We start from the raw sequence: 12,690 nt of genomic DNA, 5'->3' as shown, positions 1-12,690 counted from the left end.
AACCCATCAATAAAACAACAAAAGTGGGTTCGAATCCTGGTAAAAGTTCACTCAAAAGAAGACAAAACAATAGGCTATTACTTTTCCTACCCTACCCATTTTTCACGCGCTCTATTTTTTCCTGAACTGAGTTTTTCCATATTTATGAGATGAAAAAATGAGCTGTTCACCAATTTGGAATTTATAATCCGAACACCTAAACAAATAGGGCGTCTTCCTTCCCTTCTTTAGATTATAGAATCCAAACACCCCCTAAACATAATTTTTCAGGGGAAAAACAGGTCAAATTATATAATTTGAACCGTATAAGTATAAATTCTGAGTTTGCTTGTAATATGAATAATCAGTTTAAGGACCATATTAATCTTCCTAACTCTCGTCATTCTCTTTTAGGTCATTGTTAGCTGTTCTTAGTCAAAAATCCGGTTTTCACGCTACTTAATCAAATTGCTCCTAAACTTCCCCAAAAATCATAAAAAAATCAAGTATCAAGACTTCCCTAGAAGATACTTCTTACGGGATTCCACCCCTCATAATCCAAAATTCCATAATTTATACCCATATTTAGTTTTTTTTTTAATTTTTCATATTCTCATAAAAATTCGAAAAAATTTGCATTAGTTTTATTTGATTTTTAGAATTTTTTGGCGGTGCTTTTATATTTTTATGGTTTTATTAGACAGGTTTTTATCATTTTTACTTTGGTTTTTTGCTTGTATTTAAAAGTAAAATTCAAAACTGCTGAAATGAGAAAGATTCTAATTTCAGATTATACATAAGCATATTTCGGATTATAAAATACGAACACAGTTTGGATGTTTTCAGATTTTATAATTCGAAATCCCATAGACATTTTTGTAAAAATTATGGGGCGCGTGAGAAGTAGATCGGGTGGGAAAAGTAAATCCCAAAAAAATATGGGGCTTTACAAGAGGCCTAACGAAGGGGGCTTTTCAATTCAATGGTTTTTTTAAAGCTCTAAACCTAACATAAACCCTTCCTCCGAAAAACCCTTATAAATGTTGAGTTGTGTTTACTTTGACAATTCCAAAGAGCTTGCGGCGTCGTTTCTCTAAAATTCATCTCCCTTTGTATCCCTGTTATCTCGCATTTACAGAGAATTGGTAATCTGATATTTCATTATCTATCTATTTATCACTATTAGATATTTAAGATATATATTCACACACGCACACATATACTTTTTTTGTTGAACGACAATATATATACTTGAATGATTGAATTTATCATGGTGATATTTTAGGGTCGGTACATCAATTACATCTTCATTGTACTTAAACAATATATGCATCGCGAAATATAAGTCATTTATCTGATTTTATCATTGATTAGTTACATCTTTTTTTTATTAAATTTTCTTTTGTTTTTCGTCTATTAGATCTACAAGCTATGCAACATAAATCGATTCATCGGCTATCAACTATTTTCTCCGGCGACTATGATTTCTTTAATTAAATATGAGAACATCAACAAAGAAAACTGAATTGTTCCAGTGGTAATTTTAATGAAGGTAAAAATAATGTGTTTTTTGTGCGTGTCCTTTTTCACATTTACTACGGAAATTCTAGCGCACTTGTTTTAATATGTTCTGTCAGATGTTTTAACGTTTGGAGTGTTCCGTTTAATGTTCCAACATCACGTGATAAACATAATTAAAAACAAGAAAATAAATGATAGGAAAGTAAAGAACACAGTGAGTTTGTTGACCTAGTTCGGAACAACACGCCTACGTCTGGGGGCTACCAAGCCAGGAAGGAAATCCACTAGTGTAGTCCTCATTCAATAGCTCTCAGCAAACTCCACGTTTACACTATATGGCCTAGGACCTACCCGTAGACTTCAACCTAGGAACTCCTAGATCTGAGATCCCATCTCACTATCCTAATGGTCAGTCACTGCCCCAGTGACCTATCAGACCTCAACCAAAACAAAAGTAGAAGTTACCTTCGAACACAACAACTAGCACCTTGTTTCACAACTTCGGTGTAGTGCACAAGAGTACCAAACTCACACACACAGTCCTAATCAAGTATCACAGGCGATACAAGAAAGGCACACTGTAAGAGATTCTAAACTTGCATCACAAAAGATACAAGAGCAGAATACATGAAGACTCAAACCCTAAAAATCTAATTTTTAGAATGACGGCTTGAATGAGCAATTAGGTCTTGAAGTCTTCCTTTTATGCTGAAGCAACTTGGGCAAAATAAATCATTGGGCTTCAGCACACTGCAGATCGGTTCAGCTAATCTGCAAAACAAGAATCAGAAACAAATCTGGAAACTCATAAAATGTCGGAACATTTATAGGATCATTCCAAACAATAATAAATATTTCCTAAAATATAATATCTACTTTAGAAATATTTCATAGCTGCTTCTTAGAGGATATGCGAGTTGCTTGATCAATAAGATAAGGAAATATTGTTTCCTTAAACAATAATGGGCGTGCATAGATATAGGCATGAACCCAGGCACACTGAACCGTGCCAGGATGTTGGAACATTGTATCCAACATCTTATAGAGTTGCCTAACCACATGTTGGAACTTTGGTTCCAACTTACAGAACAAGGATATTTGTTTTAGTAATAATGTAGCCAACACAAATACCCAACAATCTCCCCCTTTGACAAATTTTTGGCTAAAACAAATTAAGGCCAATACTTATAAAACAGAGGGATATAGAATACCATTTCTCCTAAAGCATGAACACACACCTATGAAGAAACAGCTAGCACACAGAATCCAAAGAGATGCCTTAGATACTCTTCCTCAAGTCATCACGAACACGTATTCAAGAAGGAGTAGCAGGTAGTATCACTCTAGAGATAGCAAGAGTGTGCATACATAGAATACCTCACGTGTCTTCAATCACAGCTTCAGCTGGTAGAGGTATTACACTAGATCAGAGACATGCAGCAGCGGAAAAATAAATTCCTAAGCTACAACTAGGGAACATAAGTTCCTGTAAAGAGTATGTTCCAACATCCTTCACCACAAGAGCAGATGAAAAATAAATTCCTATGCTACATTCAGGGAAAACAAATTCCCACACAAATATAGGATGTTCCAACATCCTTCAGAACATCAGACAGGAGTACCTGCCACACATAGAGGCAAGGGAAAAAATAGTTTTTCCATACCTACAGAGTGCTGTCACCAACCAACCATAGAAGCACAGGAAAAATAAATTCATATACTTACATGTGACGGTCTTGGATGCCTTCAGAATACTGTCACCAACAACATATAGAAGCAAGGGAAAAATAAATTCCCATACTTACAAGTGACAGACACAAATGTCCGAACTTCTGACTCAACATCCTTCACCCAACTTGGACTTAGAACAAGCACACATAGAAGTATCACTCCCCCTGAATATATGATCTTATGAGTGACTACTTACAGGAATATTCCATTACTCCCCCTGAATACATGCATACAGAAAATCTGAACACTCAAAAAGCTCCTAATGCATAGACAGAAAAACTTCAGGATCTGGATAAACCATTCAGGGAATATTCACTAACTAGCAAACCTATCAGCATATATATGCTAGCAGACCTATCAAAGGTCACACAAACCACTTAGACTTTAAAAAGTCATACACACAGACATGTTCCATAATATAAGGAAGCAGCAAGAAACATGTACACTTAGAATTCCAAGAAAAATAAATTCTCATAATTACATTAAGATGTTGCAGCTTCAGTGCCAACATCTGCACAGGGTCTCACAGACATGTTCCAACCTTTTATAGAGCAGCTGTAGGGAACATGTGTAACAGCCTGATTTTTCGATTAGATTTATTTTTATTATTCTTAATTGTGTTATATGTGCTCTTGTGTGATTATTTTCCTCCGTGTGTATTTTTGGTTGGGATTCGCAGAATTTGGTGTTAGAAGGGTATTTTAGTCATTTTGGACTTAGGGGCATTTTGGTCATTTGAGAGCAGGGGTAATTTTGTAATTTTTGATGAAGGTTATTTTTGTGCTTAGTGAGAGTTATTATTTTTACTAAGTGTTGGAGAGTGGAGTAATTATTTAGTTTACCGTTAAGTGACCGTTAGTGTTATATTTTACCGTTAAGTGAGTAGTAACAATTTGGGTTAGAATAGAAATGGGTTAGGCCCATTAAGACATTGTGAGTTGAGCCCAATTGAGTAGAGCTTATATAAACACTAGTTGGTAGTAAAATTGGGGCTTTACCAACATTTCATTTCATTTTTCAATTAAGATAGAGATAGAGAGAAGATAAGAGTTCAAGAGGAAGAACAAGAGAAAGGGGTTGGAGGCTAGAGCTAGAAGAGGAATTCATCATCTAGGAGCTAAATTGAAGCTTGGGTTAGAGATTCTTGGTGCTAGAGGTAAGAGGGTTAGGCTTCACTCATAATTTCATAACTTTTCCCTTTTACCCATTTTTATGAAATTGATGAATTGATTTTAATTGGTGTAAATTCGTGCATGATTGTTGTTATTATGTTTGAGAACATGATTTGTATGATAATTGTGTTGTTGTTGTTGAATTTGTATGTCAAAGTGGGTAGATATGAGCATGGTAGGTTTTTGTATGAAATTGATGATGAATAATGTTGTGGTTGTTAGATTGATGATGAATTCATGTTCAAATGTTGTTGTTATTGTTTTAACATGTGTTGTTGATGAATTGATGCATTGGGTATCATGAATTGGTGAATTGGTGATGAGAATTGTTGTTGTTGTTGAAAGTTGTGGAAGTTTGGTGATTTGATGAATTTTGTTGTGTTAACGTTTTAATCTCAAAACTTATGCATGTTTAAGTGATTTGAAGTGGTATAAGTGTTTATTACAAGTGTTATGATTATGGGTAATGTTTTGATTTAATTCGGGAGTCTTGTGTTTGAATCTAGTGATTTAAGAGTGACTCCTAAGTGAAAAACGTGTTGTTAAGCTGATTTTTGAACTGTTGTGAAGCCCGAAATTGGCCACCGAATTGCCAAAATCAGCTACCGATTTCTGAGCTGGTTTTCCAGTTTTGACTCTGCAAAAATCGGCCACCGATTTGTCAAAATCGACCACCGATTTTCTGTCAGGGAAATCTATAAACATTCACATTTTTCACCCTTTTTCGTTTTGAATTGGCCTTCGGTGTAAACATGAAAGTTGTAGATAATTTTGTTAGCTTTCCAGAGGCTTTCGTTTGACTTGAAAATGATTTTTAGTTTTTGAGTTATGATGAAAATACTCCAAGGTGGTCTTGATGAAGTTTTACGAAAAATCCGCATAACTATTTCTAAGTCGACCCAAACCTTATGGATTGTTTCCTAAATTCAAACTTGAGTTTTATTAGTTCAATTAAGGCGTTTTAGAGTATTCAACTTATGGTGTGAAGGTTCTATCTTGGTTTTGTTTTATAAATGTATGGTTTTGTAAAATGCTACCAAGAGATGAACTTGGTTAATCTCATGATTCTGTTATAATTGGCCGATGAAATGCTTATGTAACCTCTACTGCACGCACATGTGACTTGTGAGAATACATGGCATAGGCAATTGAACTTGTTTACCTTGTTTTGGCTTAAATGCTCAATTATTTTTAATGTTGTGACTTTGAGAGACGAACATGATTGAAATTGAGTTTTAAGAACCAATCGTATATGAATCCTTTATGGATAGTTGTTATACCTTATGTGAAGATGATTGGTGGTGTATATATGTGAAAACTATATGTTGCTTGAATTGTGGATGTTGTTGGTGATTGTATATATGTCAAGTGGTGGTGAATTGTTATCCATACATATATACTAATTGAATGGTGATGAACATGTTTATGTTATGTTGTATGTTGAACATGTTAAATGATGATTGTTGGTGGTGAATTCATACATGCTAATATTGATGATGATCTTGTTGGTGAATGCATGTATGCAAAATGATGGTGATGGTGAAGTGATTATTGTATGTTTGAACATATGCATTGAGTCGAGTCATATGTTCATGCATTCATGACTGATGGTGGCGGATTTTATATCCAATTGAGGTGATTACGATGTTTTTGTTGTATCGAAGGTGACGACCTTGAGGTGATTTGGTACGGCATGCATCTAGAAGAGTCTAGAACATTGCATGCATTTGAATAATTGATGAGTTGTGTCATAAATGAATATGTGACTTGGTGAATTTGTGCATTGGTCGATTTTGATGAATGTTGTGATTGTGTGGATTAGTGTATATGTACATTTGTGAATTTTGTTGATGATTAGGATTAATCGAATTATGCTCTAATTGCATGTCTTACTTGTTTGTGCTTATACACTTGGTGAACCTATTTGATGATAATTAATTTGATAATAATGATGAGGTGAGAATTGTATATGTATATACATAAGATGTGATGATTTCTTTGATAATGATGATTGCTTGCTTATAACTTTGAAATGATGAATTGTACTTGTTGAGTTAAGTATGCTAAGTGAAGAATAAGGTGAGTAATCCTTCATTGATTGATAATTGATGAACTTATGTCGATAATTTGTTTAGAGATTGGATATACTTGCTATGCCATGTTAATAATGTGATAGCCTGAAATGTAAGTGATGGGGGATAATAATCATGTGATGCTAGTGTTCTAGGAGGGATGGTTATGTATATGTGATACGTGTATGATACACTTGTTGATACGAACTTGGAATGATGATATTGAATGATATGAGTGTCGTTAATACTTGTGAATATCTATATGAATTGTTCTTGAATATACCTTTCATTTCCAATGTTCTTGATTTAATCTTATATGGATTATGATGATGTAATGCAAACCCTCAGTGGTTTACCACCTACCTTTCCGTATGGACGGGTAGATGGAGTGCAGGGTACTTAGATTGTGTGCTTGATGTTGCCAAGGAGCGGAGTTCCTCCTTTTTATATGCAAGTGTCTAGATTAGGGCTCTGATCTAGGGTAGTACTTGCATGTTGGATCTTGTTTTGAGTATGTAGTTGGAGTTGAGACATTGATTGTATCTGAGAGATGTATTTTTGTCATGAGATTTGGAGATGTTACTCATATGGTTTTATATATGTTCCGCTGCTATGTTTATGAGACTTGACAATTTATACATATATGTTGTTTCTGTTTGATGATGTAGCATCTATTTCTAGAATATATTTGTATATTCGCGTGTTTTACCACTTATTAGAAGTAGGGTGTTACAAGTTGGTATCAGAGCCTGGTTGGTCTTGTCCGGACTAGTATTCGTTGAATTTCCTGTTGTATGCGACATGTATGGAAGTACTATCGGTACTTGTTTTGCTGTTCCGTTCTTTTAGGTGGGTTTGAGCGTAGTGGGGGAGTAGCAGTTTGCTTCAGGTTTGTTTGGTATGGCAAGGGAAGGTATCTTTGGCTGCGGAGGCTCAGTTGGTTGTGGTTTGTGTTAAGGTTCTTGTTGATTTTGAGTTGGATCTTGTGTGTCTTCCGTTGAAGCATATGGATGTGATTTTTGGTATGGATTGGATGTTGACTTTTGGTGTTAACATTAATTGTTTGACCAAGATTATAACATTTTCTAAGCCGGTAGCTGATGAAGGTGGAAGGTTCTTAACCACGGAACAAGTGAAGAAGTCTTTGGATGGTGTAGCTAGTGTGTTCATGATGTTTGGTTCTTTGAAGGAAAGTGGAGAGAAAGGAGTTGGTGATTTGCCGGTAGTGCAAGAGTTTCCAGAAGTTTTTCCTGACGACATTACTGAGTTACCGCCGGAGAGGGAAGTTGTTGGTTGTGGTTTGTGTTAAGGTTCCTGTTGATTTTGAGTTGGATCTTGTGTGTCATCCGTTGAAGCATATGGATGTGATTTTTGGTATGGATTGGATGTTGACTTTTGGTCTTAACATTAATTGTTTGACCAAGAGTATAACGTTTTCTAAGCCGGTAGCTGATGAAGGTGGAAGGTTCTTAACCACGGAACAAGTGAAGAAGTCTTTGGACGGTGAAGCTAGTGTGTTCATGATGTTTGCTTCTTTGAAGGAAAGTGGAGAGAAAGGAGTTGGTGATTTGCCGGTAGTGCAAGAGTTTCCAGAAGTTTTTTCGGACGACATTACTGAGTTACCGCCAGAGAGGGAAGTTGAGTTAGCAATTGATTTGGTACTAGGAACGAGTCCTTTTTCGATTGCGCCGTATCAGATGTCTGCATCAGAGTTGGGCGAATTGAAAAAGCAGTTGGAAGAGTTGCTCGAGAAGCAGTTTATCAGGCCGAGTGTTTCTCCGTGGGGTGCTCCTGTGTTGCTAGTTAAGAAGAAGGATGGAAGCATGAGGTTGTGTGTGGATTATCGGCAGTTGAATAAGGTGACAATTAAGAATCGGTATCCGCTTCTGAGGATTGATGATTTGATGGATCAATTGGTTGGTGCGGAGGTGTTCAGCAAGATTGATTTAAGGTCAGGATATCATCAGATTAGAGTAAAGGCGGAAGATATATCCAAAACTATGTTCAGAACGAGGTATGGACACTATGAGTATTCTGTGATGCCATTTAGAGTATCTAATGCGCCAAGTGTCTTCATGGAGTATATGAATAGAATATTTCACCCTTTTCTGGACCGTTTTATGGTGGTGTTCATATATAATATTTTGGTGTATTCGAAGTCTGAAGAAGAGCATGCCGAGCATTTGAGGATTGTGTTTGGAGTCTTGAAGGAGAAGAAGTTGTTTGCTAAGTTGTCGAAGTGTGAGTTTTGGTTGCGGGAAGTGAGTTTCCTTGGTCATGTGATTTCTAAAGGTGGTATTGTCGTGGATCCGTCTAAGGTCGATGCAGTGTTGCACTGGGAATCACCTAATTCTGTTTTTGAAGTTAGAAGCTTTCGTGGATTGGCAGGATATTATCGGAGGTTCATTGAGGGATTTTCTAAGTTGGCGTTGCCATTGACGCAGTTGACTCGGAAATGACAAGCTTATGTTTGGGATGCTAAGTGTGAGAAGAGTTTCCAAGAGTTGAAGAAGAAGTTGACTTCAGCTCCAGTGTTGATTTTGCCGAATCTGAAGGAATCTTTTGTTGTGTATTGTGATGCTTCTAAGATGGGTCTTGGTGGTTTGCTTATACAGAATCGTCAGGTTGTGGCTTACGCTTCGAGGCAGTTGAAAGTGCATGAGAAGAATTATCCGACTCATGATTTGGAATTGGCGGCCGTTGTGTATGTGTTGAAGATTTGGAGGCATTATTTGTATGGTTCTAAGTTTGAAGTGTTCAGTGATCACAAGAGTTTGAAGTACTTGTTTGATCAGAAGGAGTTGAATATGAGGCAAAGAAGATGGTTGGAGTATCTTGATGATTTCGACTTTCAGTTGAGTTATCAGCCTGGGAAGGCGAATGTTGTTGCTGATGCTTTGAGTAGAAAGTCGTTGCATATGTCTTCTTCGATGGTGAAGGAGTTGGAATTGCTTGAACAGTTTCGAGATTTGAGTTTGGCTAGTGAGTTGACACCGGATGGTGTGAGGTTGGGAATGTTGAAGTTGACAAGTAATATTTTGGTAGAGATCAAGAATGGTCAAAAGGAAGATTTGGAACTTGTAGATCGAGTGGTTTTGGTTAACCAAGGTAAGGGTGGAGACTTCAGGTTGGGTGAGAACGGTGTTTTGATGTTTCGTGATCGTGTTTGTGTACCAGATGTTCTTGAGCTTAAGAGAAGGATTTTGGATGAAGGTCACAGAAGTAGTTTGAGTATTCATCCAGGAGCGACTAAGATGTATCAAGATTTGAAGAGGTTGTTTTGGTGGCCTGGAATGAAGAAGGAGATCGCAGAGTTTGTGTATGCTTGTTTGGTTTGTCAGAAATCTAAGATTGAACATCAGAAACCGTCAGGTTTGATGCAACCGTTGTTTGTGCCAGAGTGGAAGTGGGATAGTATCTCTATGGATTTTGTTGGAGCTTTGCCGAAGACTACGAAGGGTTTTGATTCGATTTGGGTGATTGTTGATTGGTTGACGAAGTCGGCACATTTTGCTCCTATCAAGACTGGTATGTCTGTGGCGAAGTTGGCTGAGATCTACATTGAGCAGATTGTTAGGTTGCATGGTATTCCTTCTAGTATTGTGTCGGATCGGGATCCGAGGTTTACTTCTAAGTTTTGGGAAAGTTTGCAAGCTGTTTTGGGGACTAAGTTGAGGTTGAGTTCTGCTTATCATCCCCAGATTGATGGTCAGACGGAGAGGACTATTCAGAGTTTGGAAGATTTGTTGAGGGCTTGTGTTTTGGAACAAGGTGTCAGTTGGGTCGAATGTTTACCATTGATTGAGTTTACTTACAACAACAGTTTTCATTCTAGTATCGGAATGGCACCGTTTGAAGCTTTGTATGGTCGAAGGTGTAGGATGTCGTTGTGTTGGTATGAGTCAGGTGAAATTGTTTTGTTAGGACCGGAAATTGTGCAAGAAACTACGAAAAATGTTAAGATGATCCAAGAGAAGATGAGAGCGTCTCAGAGTAGGCAGAAGAGTTATCATGATAAGAGGAGGAAGGACATTGAGTTTCAGGTTGGTGATCATGTGTTTTTGCGGGTGAATCCTGTAACCGGTGTTGGTCGTGCTTTGAAGTGTCGGAAGTTGACTCCTCGTTTTGTTGGACCGTTTGAGATTATTGAGAAGGTTGGGGTTGTAGCGTATCGGATTGCGTTACCGCCATCTTTGTCGAATCTTCATGACGTGTTTCATGTGTCTCAGTTGCGGAAGTATGTGTATGATGAGTCCCATGTGATCCAAGTGGATGATTTGGAAGTAAGGGATAATTTGACCGTTGAGACTTGGCCAGTTAGGATTGAGGATCGTGAAGTGAAGCGTTTGCGTGGCAAGGAGATCGTTTTGGTTAAACTGATTTGGGTTGGACCGACTGGTGAGAGTGCCACTTGGGAATCAGAGAGTAGGATGAGGGTTGCGTATCCAGAGTTGTTTCCTTCAGGTAATTTTCGAGGGCGAAAATTCTTTTTAGTGGGGGAGAGTTGTAACAGCCCGATTTTTCGATTAGATTTATTTTTATTATTCTTAATTGTGTTATATGTGCTCTTGTGTGATTATTTGCCTCCGTGTGTATTTTTGGTTGGGATTCGCAGAATTCGGTGCTAGAAGGGTATTTTAGTCATTTTGGACTTAGGGGCATTTTGGTCATTTTGAGAGCAGGGGTAATTTTGTAAATTTTGCTGAAGGTAATTTTTAGTGCTTAGTGAGAGTTATTATTTTTACTAAGTGTTAGAGAGTGGAGTAATTATTTAGTTTACCGTTAAGTGACCGTTAGTGTTATATTTTACCGTTAAGTGAGTTGTAACATTTTGGGTTAGAATAGAAATGGGTTAGGCCCATTAAGACATTGTGAGTTGAGCCCAATTGAGTAGAGCTTATATAAACACTAGTTGGTAGTGAAATTGGGGCTTTACCAACATTTCATTTCATTTTTCAATTAAGATAGAGATAGAGAGAAGATAAGAGTTCAAGAGGAAGAACAAGAGAAAGGGGTTGGAGGCTAAAGCTAGAAGTGGAATTCATCATCTATAGGAGCTAAATTGAAGCTTGGGTTAGAGATTCTTGGTGCTAGAGGTAAGAGGGTTAGGCTTCACTCATAATTTCATAACTTTTCCCTTTTACCCATTTTTATGAAATTGATGAATTGATTTTAATTGGTGTAAATTCTGGCATGATTGTTGTTGTTATGTTTGAGAACATGATTTGTATGATAATTGTGTTGTTGTTGTTGAATTTGTATGTCAAAGTGGGTAGATATGAGCATGGTAGGTTTTTGTATGAAATTGATGATGAATAATGTTGTGGTTGTTAGATTGATGATGAATTCATGTTCAAATGTTGTTGTTATTGTTTTAACATGTGTTGTTGATGAATTGATGCATTGGGTATCATGAATTGGTGAATTGGTGATGAGAATTGTTGTTGTTGAAAGTTGTGGAAGTTTGGTGATTTGATGAATTTTGTTGTGTTGACGTTTTAATCTCAAAACTTATGCATGTTTAAGTGATTTGAAGTGGTATAAGTGTTTATTACAAGTGTTATGATTATGGGTAATGTTTTGATTTAATTCGGGAGTCTTGTGTTTGAATCTAGTGATTTAAGAGTGACTCCTAAGTGAAAAACGTGTTGTTAAGCTGATTTTTGAACTGTTGTGAAGCCCGAAATTGGCCACCGAATTGCCAAAATCAGCCACCGATTTCTGAGCTGGTTTTCCAGTTTTGACTCTGCAAAAATCGGCCACCGATTTGTCAAAATCGACCACCGATTTTCTGTCAGGCAAATCTAGAAACATTCACATTTTTCACCCTTTTTCGTTTTGAATTGGCCTTCGGTGTAAACATGAAAGTTGTAGATAATTTTGTTAGCTTTCCAGAGGCTTTGGTTTGACTTGAAAATGATTTTTGGTTTTTGAGTTATGATGAAAATACTCCAAGGTGGTCTTGATGAAGTTTTACGAAAAATCCGCATAACTATTTCTAAGTCGACCTAAACCTTATGGATTGTTTCCTAACTTCAAACTTGAGTTTTATGAGTTCAATTAAGGCGTTTTAGAGTATTCAACTTATGGTTTGAAGGTTCTATCTTGGTTTTGTTTTATAAATGTATGGTTTTGTAAAATGCTACCAAGAGACGAACTTGGTGAATCTCATGATTCCGTTATAATTGGCCGATGAAATGCTTATGTAACCTCTA

This window comes from Medicago sativa, chromosome 4, assembly GCF_051527215.1.
Source record: "Medicago sativa cultivar Bolivia chromosome 4, Bolivia_mono, whole genome shotgun sequence".
Lineage (NCBI taxonomy): Eukaryota > Viridiplantae > Streptophyta > Magnoliopsida > Fabales > Fabaceae > Medicago > Medicago sativa.
Note: the sequence above shows the minus strand (reverse complement) of the source record.